The sequence below is a fragment of the Petaurus breviceps genome, unplaced genomic scaffold (genome assembly GCF_028583685.1).
Source record: "Petaurus breviceps papuanus isolate PSGF00001 unplaced genomic scaffold, PetGlider_PUasm1.0 90887, whole genome shotgun sequence".
NCBI lineage: Eukaryota > Metazoa > Chordata > Mammalia > Diprotodontia > Petauridae > Petaurus > Petaurus breviceps.
In genome coordinates, this window is record NW_027187370.1 from 1,221,308 (window position 1) to 1,232,644 (window position 11,337).

At 39.7% G+C, this 11,337-nt stretch overlaps 1 long non-coding RNA gene across 1 annotated transcript; it reads right to left on the reverse strand.

Moving 5' to 3' along the window:
- Positions 1 to 268: 268 nt before the first annotated feature.
- LOC138150778 (uncharacterized) lies at positions 269 to 11,322 on the reverse strand. Its single transcript, XR_011165646.1, has 2 exons — positions 11,086 to 11,322; positions 269 to 842 (listed from the first exon to the last, which is right to left on the reverse strand). It is a non-coding gene; the product is annotated as an uncharacterized lncRNA (long non-coding RNA).
- Positions 11,323 to 11,337: the final 15 nt, after the last annotated feature.

Sequence of the window (11,337 nt, forward strand, 5' to 3'; positions counted from 1 at the left end):
CACAACAACCCTGTGAATTAGATCCTATTATCTCCATTTTACAGATAATGTAATTGAGGCTATGAGAGGTTAAGTGACTTGCTCAGTAATACAGTTTGTAAGTGTTGAAGACAAAATTTGAATTTAGGTTTTCCTGATTCTAGGTCCATCTCTGCGCTACCTAGTTTGTTTGATGACTAAAGCGTGTTATCACTTCTCGGTGCAGAGGTGATGAGTTATAGTTACAGAAATAGACATACATTTTCAGACATGATCATTACAATACAAATTTGTTTTGCTGTGCTATAATTTTTTTTAATAAGAAAAGGCTTTCATTTAGAAAGGGGGAAATGGGTGTGCAATAATAGTAATGCAGAAAAAGGATTAAAGAAAAAAGTATTAATGAAACATTTTTAAAATACACAGAAGAGAGCCAAAGGAAGTTCATAAGAGGACATAGACAAGAAGAGCAATGTTGGTACAATTGCATTAAATTTAATTTATATTTTTAAAATAAACTGTATGTAACAGATCCATATAAAATATTCTTTTTTTGGTCTTCTTTGTATTTGGAAAGGTTCATGTTTATAGATGATTTTATAGTTCATAGTAAAAAAAAATTTAAGAACTGAAAAAACCCCTGGGGTTATGGACTAAAAAACCAGAAAGAGTTATGACCACTCCCCTTCAGGGAAATGGCCACATAGCAGCTATAATTCAAGGGAGAACCAAGAGATAACAGCAATGCTATAAATGTAGTGCAGCAGAGAAAATAACCCAGCAGAGGACACCAGCATCTTATGGCATGACTTGCAGCTTGATGGTATCACCAGACCAGATGATAGCAGATGACATCAGTGGTTCTGTGGGAAAACAAGTGTCAACATTAAAAGAGGTATTCACACACAATCCTAAAGAGTCAGTCAACAAGTTTATTAAGCATTTACTATGTGCCAGGCACTGTGCTAAACTCTAGTAATACAAATAAAAGCAAAAATAAAGACAGTTCCTGCCCTCAAATAGCTTACTTTTTTTTTTTTTAAGCAATCGGGGTTAAGTAACTTGCTCAAGGTTACAGGGCCAGTTATTTCTGGGTGTGGTGCTGAGTATCTGAGCCCGGATTTGGCTGCCCCTAAGCAATCGGGGTTAAGTAACTTGCTCAAGGTTACATGACCAGGTGTTTCTGGGTGGGTGCTAAGTGTCTGAGCCCGGGATTCGATCTCCAGGTCTTCTCAACACTGGAGCCGGTGCTCCTACTCGCTGTGCTACCTGGCCACCCCAGAGCTTACTTTCTAATAGAGGAAGATAACACATAAAAGAAAGTTGACAATTTGGAAGAGAGGAGAGAAGGTACCCAAGCAGGCAGATTGTGGAGAAAGAAGTCTAAAGAGTCAGGAGCAGAGAGACCAGGGAAGAATGAAGGAGGGAACATGGCAGATCTCAGGCCTTCCTTACAATGGAGGTTCTGGGAGGAAATGACCAATTAGAGGAAGGGGTTAGGGGGCAGAGGGATCTTTCAGGCTTAGAAGGACAGCACGGACATGGTAGAAAACAAAGACCAGAGATTCTGGTTGTTCCTCAACGCTGAATATCCCCAAAATGTGTAGCCTCTCCCAGGTATTCTCTTAGGTATGGAACCAGCAGGATGGAATCTGTGAGAGGGTATATACTCTATAATGTCCAATAGAGTTAATAATATCCAACAGAGTGAACATATGTATGTATAGTGGATGTGGGAGGAAAAGAAGGGGAGAGTTTTCTTGTAATTTATTATGTTTAATTAAATGTCTTTTCTTGGAACTAATGGGTCTTCTCATTGTTTAAATAAAAGGAATATCAGTGGGAAAACACAAGAAGAAATCGGTACTCAAGAGGAATGGAAGCAGTTTTCTGGATGAATCCAAGTTTTTGTCAGAGCAAAAAGATGGAATTCAAGTCACCTGCCCACATAAATTACATTCTTAAGTCCTGGAAGAACTATCCAGTATGATTGTGGAGCCACTGTCATTGATAGCTGAAAGGTCATGGGAAATGACAGAGGTTAGAGAAAGAACATATTGTCTTGATTTTTTAAAAGAGGACAAGAGAACAGAGTAGACACTATACAGAGTCTATAAGCCAGAGAGTTTGACTTTGATTCCTGGAGAAATTCTAGAACCAATCATTAAAGAGATGGTTGGAAAACATTTAGAAAAGGAAAAAAAAATGGTGATAGTGCAGTGGTTAGAACACTGGGCCTGGAGCCAGGAAGGTCTGGATTCAAATCCAGACATTTACAAGCTGTGTTACACTGGGCAAGTCACTTAACCACTGTCTGCCTCAGTTCCTTAGTTGTAAAATGAGGGTAATAATAGCAACATTACAGGCTTATTGTGAGGATCACATGGCATATGTGTAAAGATCTTAGCACAATGCCTCAAATACAGTAGGGCACTAAATAAAAGCTTGTTCCCTTCCCCTTATAAAGAGCCAACATGGCTTTATCTAGAATAGGTCATGCCAAACTAACTTCATTTCCTTTTTTGACAGGATTACTAAAATAATAGGTGAGAGGAATGCTGTGAACATAGTTTACCTTGATTTTAGCAAAACTTATGATCAAGTATCTCATGCTATTCATGTCACTGCAGTGAAGAAATATGGTTTAGAAGATAATACAATCAGATCTGTTCAGAACTGGTTAGATTACCCGACTCAAAAAGTAATTACTAATGGTTCCATATTGATATGGCAAAGGTACTGGATCTGGGCTTGGTGTTGTGTCATTTAACATTTTTGATGATGCACTCATTAAATTGGAAGATGGTACAGAGCCAAGAAGGATTGTTAATATAATGGATGGCAGAAACAGAATTCAAAAGAAAAACTCCATAAGGATAAATGTAAAGTCTGGTATTTGGGTATCATAAATCAGCTTCACAAGTGGAAAATGGGGGAGCTATGTTTATTAAGATAGTAGTTGTTCTTTAAAAAAAAATAAAGGTTCCGGATGTTTTAGTAGACAGAAGTTCAATAGGAGGCTACAGTGAAATATGGGAGACTTTTTTTAAAAAGCTAATGCAATCTTAGGCTTCACTGACAGGGACAGAGCTTTCAGGAAAATAGGGAAGTGATAGTGCCACTACACTCTGCCCTTGTCAGGCTTCATGTTGTTGTTCAGTCATTTCAGTCATGTCCAACTCTTCATGATCCTACTTGGGGTTTTCTTGGCAAAGATACTAGAATAGTTTGCCATTTCCTTTTCCAGCTCATTTTATAGATGAGGAAACTGAGGAAAACAATTAAATTACTTGTCCAGGGTCACACAGCTAGTGTCTGAGATCAGATTTGAACTCCAGAAGATGAGTATTCCTGACTCCAGACCCAGTGCACCACCTAGCTTCCCTTTGTCAGACTTCATGTAGAATACTATATTCAGTTCTGGGCACTATAATTTAAAGACATTGATAAGTTGGGAAATATCAAGTGGAGGGAAGTCAAGATGCTGAAGGGTCTTCAGTATTTGTCACATGAAGATCCGTTGAAGGAATTAGGAATGTTTAGCCTGGAAAAGAGAAGACTCAGTGTTGACATTATAGAAGTCTTCAAGTATTTGAAGGAGTTGTCATGTAGAGGATCTTGTCTTGTTCTGTTTGGTCAAGAAATGGATGCAAGTTGCAAAGATTTAGCCTGGGATATCAGGGAAAACTTTGAGCAATTCGTGCTGTCCAAAAAGGAAGTGCACTGCTTTCCAGAAGTGATGGGTTCCTCCTGCTTGGAGGTCATCAAGCAAGAAGCTGGATGAATAGTTTTCTGAGGTGTTATGGTGGGGATTTCTTTTATGTATATGTTGCACTAGATAGGGACCTAGGTACCTTTCAACTTTCAAGTTCTGTGATTCTATAAATATTCTCTCCTCTACCTTCCAAGTCATTGCTCTATTCTGTTTTCATTCCCCTACCTGTCTGCTTCTTCCCAGTCTCCTTTACTCCTACACACACTGAGTATGAGTGTATACCAGCACAAGATTTTTATTTGAGACCTCTTCTCTGTATTCATTCTCTCAGTGATCTTAATGGTTCCCATAGAGTCATAGTTTCCCATATGCAGATGATTCTTGAACCAATTGTAATCTCTTCTCCTGAATTCCAGTCCTTCATAGCCCATGGTCTGTTGAACATCTCAAAACCATTATTACCAAAATAAAACTCATTATATTCCCATTCGTCCTCCAAACATCGCTATTTCTGTTGAAGGTATCAGCATCCTTCCCATGATCCAGATTTTCAAAGTCAAAGTTATCCTTGACTCTTTCCCTTTGCCTCACTCCCCCCATACCAAATCAGTTGCCAAGTCTTGCTGATTCTACTCCTATAACATATCTAGAATTAGTACCCCTTCTCTCCACCTTGTTCAAACTCTCATCACCTCTCATGTCCTAGAGCAATATCTTCCTAATTGTTCTCCCATCTTCCAGTCTTCTTCCCTCTCCAGTCCATTCTTCATACAAGTTCCAAATGAGCATTTCTTAAGCATGTCAGACCAGGTAACTGCCCAAGCATCTTCAGTGGTGTTTTACTGTCTCTAAGAAAACTACAAACTCCTTAGATTGGCATTTATAGCCCTCAAAAATCTGACTGCAATCTACATTATTTTATATACTCCCCTTTCAAGTACTCAACATACCAGCCAAACTGAGTGTTAGTCCTAATTAGCCCTTAGGTATGTTGTCTTGAGAAGTCTCCCCTCCAAAAAACCAGAGCGTCATAAGAGTCCTCTCTCTTCTCAGGAAGAAGCAGCAGCAGATGACAGTTCCAGCAGATGTCAGTAGTAGCTTCACAGAGAAAATGAACATTAGTGTGGGAGGAAGAGTAAAGGAGATACAACCTTTCCTATCCTAGGAATATGCTTCTTCCAGAGGATATTACCTTTCCTGCTGACACGGGAGACTAGTAGGGAGGAGTCATGTTGACATGCTGAGAATGATTCTACTACTTAATTTTCCCTTATTAACTTTTTACTTTATCATAATTAAATACTGTGTCATCTAATTTATTATTTGTGCCTGGTCTGTTGGTTGGATAGTTGTCATATTTATAAAACTGTCATCACCCAAACTACCCCATACTGAATCTGGGATAGCAAAGGAGTCAAAAATGTTTGGAATCTGTGATACTCAGTAAATATTTATGGAATAAAAGAATGAATGAATGAATGATGAAATTGACTGGCCCACTTACAGGAAATGGTGTTCACAAGATACCTTAGCATCATTAATGTCATTAATTATAGAAAAGAAATGGAGTTAACTAGTCCCAAACTGTTGTACTACACTTTCTTTAAACTGGAATAGAGTTATTATGTGATCTTTCCCTGCCCCTCACCCCAACTACCTCTTTATGACATCAGAGAAGATACAGCCTCATAAGTGACATACCACAGTTCCCTTCTCACATTCATCTCAAAGGAAGAGATGGTCTATAACTGTGGTGATTGGCAGAAGAGAAATTCCAATCCTAATAAGGTTAAGGCAAGTGAATATCTCAAACACTAATTTTTTAAAGGTTCTCATTTGAGGGTCTGATTGTCAGAAAGTAGTAAACCAGGAGAGGTGGAAGGACTGGGAAGATCAATAGCAGCTTTATTCATGTCCTTCCCTCTCCTTTCTGATTGTTCAAGTCCACTCTATCTTTTCAATCAGATCAAATGTCTCTTAAGGACTCGGAGTGTTAGTCTCATCTTCCCAAGTAGGTTGTGAACTCTATAAGAACCAAGAATTCTGCTGCGTCTCCACAGGAACTTGGCATAAGACCTCTCATAATCTTAGGTGCTTAATATTTGCTTCTTGAATGTGCTTTAATAGAAGGGAGGGGTAGCAGGTTTTTATTTTTTTTTTAATCTGGTTTTAAAAATAATTTATTATGTCTTTCTCTCCTTCCCAGCACATGATGAGAAGGGAACATTGGAGACTAGTTTCCTTCAGTTTTGCTTAATCCTGAACAAAAAATTAGCATGGGAGAGGAGGGTGACACCTGTAAACAGGTAGCCTACAGTTGAGCTGCTCTTGAAAAATACTAGGAAAGCTCTGAGAGTTGTATTTGAAATCAGCCCCTCCCACAACCTTTCAGGTTCTGTTTCATCTGTGATAATGGGCTTAAGCATCCAAAGTTTCTTAACAGCCCAGGTCTCTTAGCTTTCTAGGTTTCACTATGTCACATTGCCTGATACAGGGAGGGATGGTAATAAGAAGGGAGCAAAAGTGTTCATGGACCTTGCAAACCCACCAGGATGAGTGTAGGGCAATCCTTTATAAATATCTCCCCTGAGAAAAAAAATAAGAGTGAATAAATAGAAAAGCGTTTGTTAAGATAGCCAATATTTATTAAGCACTCAGATGCCAGGCATTGTGTTAAGCACTGAGGATACAAAGAATGCTCTAAAAAAAAAAGTTTCCACTCTTTCCCCTCATTAGGGGAAACAAAACGCAAACAGCCATGTACAGACAAGATACATATAGGACAAATTGGAAATTATGAACAAAGGAAAGTACTTGAATTAAAAGGGATCAGGAAAGGCTTCCTATAGAAGGTAAGATTTTTGCTGGGACTTGAAGGAAACTAGGAGGCAGAGAGGAGGAGGAGCAGCTTTCTGAACAAAGGGGACAGCCAGTGAAAATGTCCAGTTAGGAGATGGAGTATTTTTTGTTCAAGGAACATCAAGAAGATGAGTACCATTGGACCAGTGTAAGGAGTAAGAAGACTGGAAAGAGTAAAGGGAGGTAGATTGGGTTATGAAGAGCTTTGAACCACAGATTTTATATTTGACCCTGCAGGTAACAGGAGAGCTGCTAGAGCTTATTGAGTGGGAGCAGGGTTGGGGGGTGGGGGGTAACATGGTCAGACCTGCAATCACTTTGACAGATGATTGAAGGATGGACTAGAGCTGGGAGAGACTTGTGGCAAGGACATCAACCAGCAGCTATTTCAAGAGTTCAGATATGAGATGATGAGTGCCTGTTCCAGGGTAGTGACAGTGTCAGAGGACAGAAGGAGGCACATACTAGAAATGTCACAAATGTAAAACTGATGGACCTTGGCAACAGATTAGATGGGGGGGAGGGAATGAAGTGGATAGGATAGAGTTGGGAGGACTTGAGTTCACATTCGACCTCAGACATTTACTAGCACTGTGACCCTGGGCAAGTCCCTTAACCTTAAATGCCTCAATTAAAAAAAATTTTTTTTAAGATTAGATGAGAAGAAGGTGGAGGTGAGACAGTAAGGAATTAAGATACCTAGATTTCAAGCCTGGAAGACTGAGAGGAAGGTGGTTCCCTCAACAGTAACAGGGAAGTTAGGAAGAGGGGAGGATTTGGGGGTAAGATAATGAGTTCACTTTAGGACATGATGAGTTTGAGATGTCTACAGGATATATGATATGATATATGATAGCCTATCCTCAAGGAGCTAACATTATAATTAAAAAAAAAACACAAAAAAGGGAGCTGAAAAGTTGGGAGAGAGGTGAAGATGGGAGAAGGTACCAGGAAGGTACATGCCCAGAGGTGGAAAAGTCAAGAGGAAGGAGTAGAGCTCATTGAGAAGCAAATAGTGATTGGCCCTGGGAACTTCCTCAAATGGAGGTTCTAGGAAGATACTCACCAATGAGAGGAGGAAGCCTGTATTAATCCCTTACTATATGCCAGGCACTACACAAAGACTGGAGAAATAGAAAAAAAAATAGAAAAATTGAGACAATCTCTGACCTCAAGAGGCTCACATTCTAATTGTAGGAAACAGCACAAAAGAAAGCTTCCCTCCCTCCACCCCAACCCCTCAGTGAGTGTGTTTTTCTAAGGGTTGCTTTCTGGAGACCTCTGAGCTCTGCCTGGGTTTTTACAACAGGATCAGTAACCAACACTTAATAAGAACCTGTATGAACCATATGTTCGGTTCTTACTCTGGAAAACAAAGACCAAAAACTCTGCCCTCAGGGAGTTCACATTCTAATGGGGAAAAGAGAGCATATAAATAGATATTTGCAAGATGTATGCAGTTAGATGAAAGGCAATTTCTGAGGGGAAATAGCTAGCTCTGGCTGCTAGAGGAACCAGGAAAGGTCTTCTGCAGAAAGTGTCTTGAAAGAAACTAGGGAATGGAAGAGAGCAGAGCTAAAAAGAAAGATGAGAGATGGAGCATCTGTTTAAGGACTATCAAGTGCACCAATGCCAGCTGCTAAGTGGTACAGTAGATAGCATGCCAGGCTTAGAGTGGTTCAAATAAGGCCTCAGACACTAGCTGTGTGACCCTGGGCAAGTCACTTAACCCTGTTTGCCTCAGTTTCCTCATCTCCAAAATGAGCTGCAGAAGAAAATGGCAAACCACTCCAGTGTCTTTGCCAAGAAAATGTCAAATGGGGCCATGAATATTCAGACACAACTGAAACAACTCAACCATAACTACTATGTACCAGACACTGTTAAGCACTTTACCAATTTTATTCCATTTGATCCTCACAAGAATCCTGGGAGATAGGTGCTATTATCATCCCCATTTTATTTATTTGTTTTGCAAAATGTCCCCATTTTTTATATGCAAACTCAAATTATTTAATTCAAAATTCTTGTTTTTTAACACTCATTTTTTATGCAAAATTATATACAGGTTTTCTCCCTCCCTCTTCTCCCCCTCCCTAAGACAGTAAGCAATTTGTATTATCCCTATTTTACAGTTAAAGAAACTGAAGCAGACAAAGGTTAAGTGACTTGTCTCCAAGGTCACACAGTTAGGAAGAAGTCAAATCTTCATTCAGGTTTTCCTGAGTCCAGGCCCAGGGCCCTAGATACCTCCCTAAAGGAAGAACAAAGTGTAAGGGTAGATTAGAAAAGTAGGAAAGGCCCAGGTTGTGAAGAACTTTAAATGTCAAACTGACTTTCTATTGGATCTTAGAGATAATAGGGAACCATTGAAATTTGACTAGAGGGGTCAGATTTATGATTTTTAAAAATTACTTTTGGTATAGGTATCAGAAGACACTCTCCCCATTCCTTCCTTTAACTGAGGGAGTTCTGCCCCAAAGAAGGTAAATTTTGATGGCCAAAAGCTACCTCATTACCTTGAGGTTTACTGGCTAGATTTCTTTCTCAAAGACCAAGCCTCAAAACCCATTTCACTCAAGATCTCATGAATTGGACAACAATAGGTCCCAGACGCCCAAGCACCACTTAATGGTTATTTTGGGGGGCCTACCTGGCTCCAAGGGAAGGTAAATAGTAAGTGTTCCTCTTTTGGTCAGCAGCCCTGAGGGTCTTTTAAATAAAGTGAGTTTCTTGACTCACTTCTTAGAGTGCCATGGCCTCACTCCAAATGAGAACTCAACAAGACCTTAGCTTAAAGGAGCCAAGGTCTCCAACTGCATCCTGGCCCATCTCCCATAATCCCAATCCATATCTGGCCCCTTGACTCAGATGGCTCTCGAGGACAAAGTGAGGCTGGTGACTTTACACAGCTCTTCCTCACTCAAATCCGAGTCAATTGCAAGTCATCCTCCTTTTAGAGAATGAAGGACAAACCAACCACACAACAAATATGGGAAGTCAAAGGTATAAAACATTGCATATGTTTTCAGCTTTTTTCAGCATATCAATTGGCTTTGCTGACTTTTTTTTTCCTTCTTTTTCTTTTTTCTTAAAAAAAATGTATAATTTTTTGTGATAGCTCTCTAGGAGTGGAGAGGGAAAAGGGATACAAGGGAGAATATAACCAGACAGATGAGGGGAAATTCAGAAGAGAGAAATGTAAGCAAAACCCACTGAGGAAAGAGAATCCAGGTGTAGGAACAAAAAGTGATCAATAGTCCATGAGACCAATCAAGAAGGACAAGGAATGAGAAAAGGCTATTTATTAGATCTGGCAATTGGGAGATCAAGATTATTGGTTAATTTTAAAGGAAACTTTTTCAGATGAAGAATAATGTCAGAAGTCAGATTATAGAGGATTTAGGAGAAAAGAAATGAGAAGACAGGAAGTGGAAGCACCCAACTGTAAAGGGCTTTCTCAAGTTTCATCAAGTTTAATGGTGAAAGGGAGGAGACATTTTAGAAAGTTTGGTGAGACAGGCTTGTTTTGTAGTCGTTTGGAAAGGAGGTGGTAAAGACTAACAATAACAGAATGGAGAAGATAGAGGGCAAATTTGTTGGAGATAGCAGGAGATCAGATCCAACATGCATCTCCTCTCCTGCCCTACTCCCTTCTAACTCCCATTTTTGTGTAGTCTTTCCTCATTAGAATGTAAGCTCCTTGAGGACAGGGACTACCTTTGCTTGCTTTTATTATTTCAGTGCCCAACTCTTGGCATACAGTCAGGCATTAAATAACAGTTTTGTTATTGTATCCAAGTCTTCTATGACCCCATTTGGAGTTTTCCTTCTCTAGTTCATTTTACAGATGAGGAAAATAAGGCAAACAGGATTAAGTGACTAGTCCAGGGTCACACAGCAAGTATCAGAGGCCTGATTTGAACTCAGGAAGTAGTCTTCTTGACTCCAGGCAAGGTTCAAAATCCACTGTCCCATCTAGATGCCCTTAATAAATAACAACAGCTAACACTTATATAGCACTCTAAGGTTAGCAAAAACAATTTACAAAATAATATCTCACTTAATCCTCTGGAATCCTGGGAGGTAAATGCTATTTTTATCCTTGCAACAAGCCCAGAGGTGGATAATTATACTATCATCCTAGACCATATTTAGAAATTTTATTTCAGATGTTTTTATACCAACAAAACTCCTTTTGTAATTCTAACAGAAAAAGGGAATGTCTTCAATTTAGAATAGTTCGGAATTAAGCTCTTTAGAGTAATGCCTTCAAACAGGACCCTGCTGTGCTGCAAAAATCTTCGTGTATTCTCAGCTATAGCTATTATTAATGCAAAAATTACTTGCCAGTTATTTTTATTTTTCACTCCGGAACTGTTGGGCATAACGCATTGTGGAAATAGCAACAAAAGGATAATAAAAAAACACACACAGAGCGTTTAGAAAGAGCATGGAGTGTGGAGTTGTGTTTGAATTTGCACCCTGACTCTGCTGTGTGACCTCGAGTAAGTCGCTTAACTTCTCCGTACCTTTTTTTTTCTAATGTGTCAACAAGAAGGTTGGATCAGGCGATTCCTTTCCAAATCTAAATCCTACAGGATCCTCGGCAGCGCTATTAGGTTCAGGATCTAGGGATCCCTGGGGGACCTGTGTAGCTTGCGACTCTTGTCCCCGTATCGTATCCAGCCTTCCCCCCAACCTCTTCTTTTTCTTTACCGGTTTCCTTCTCCCTCATTTTAAATGCCCGCCCAAGTGGTCTCTCTGAGCCTTCTAGCCGGCAA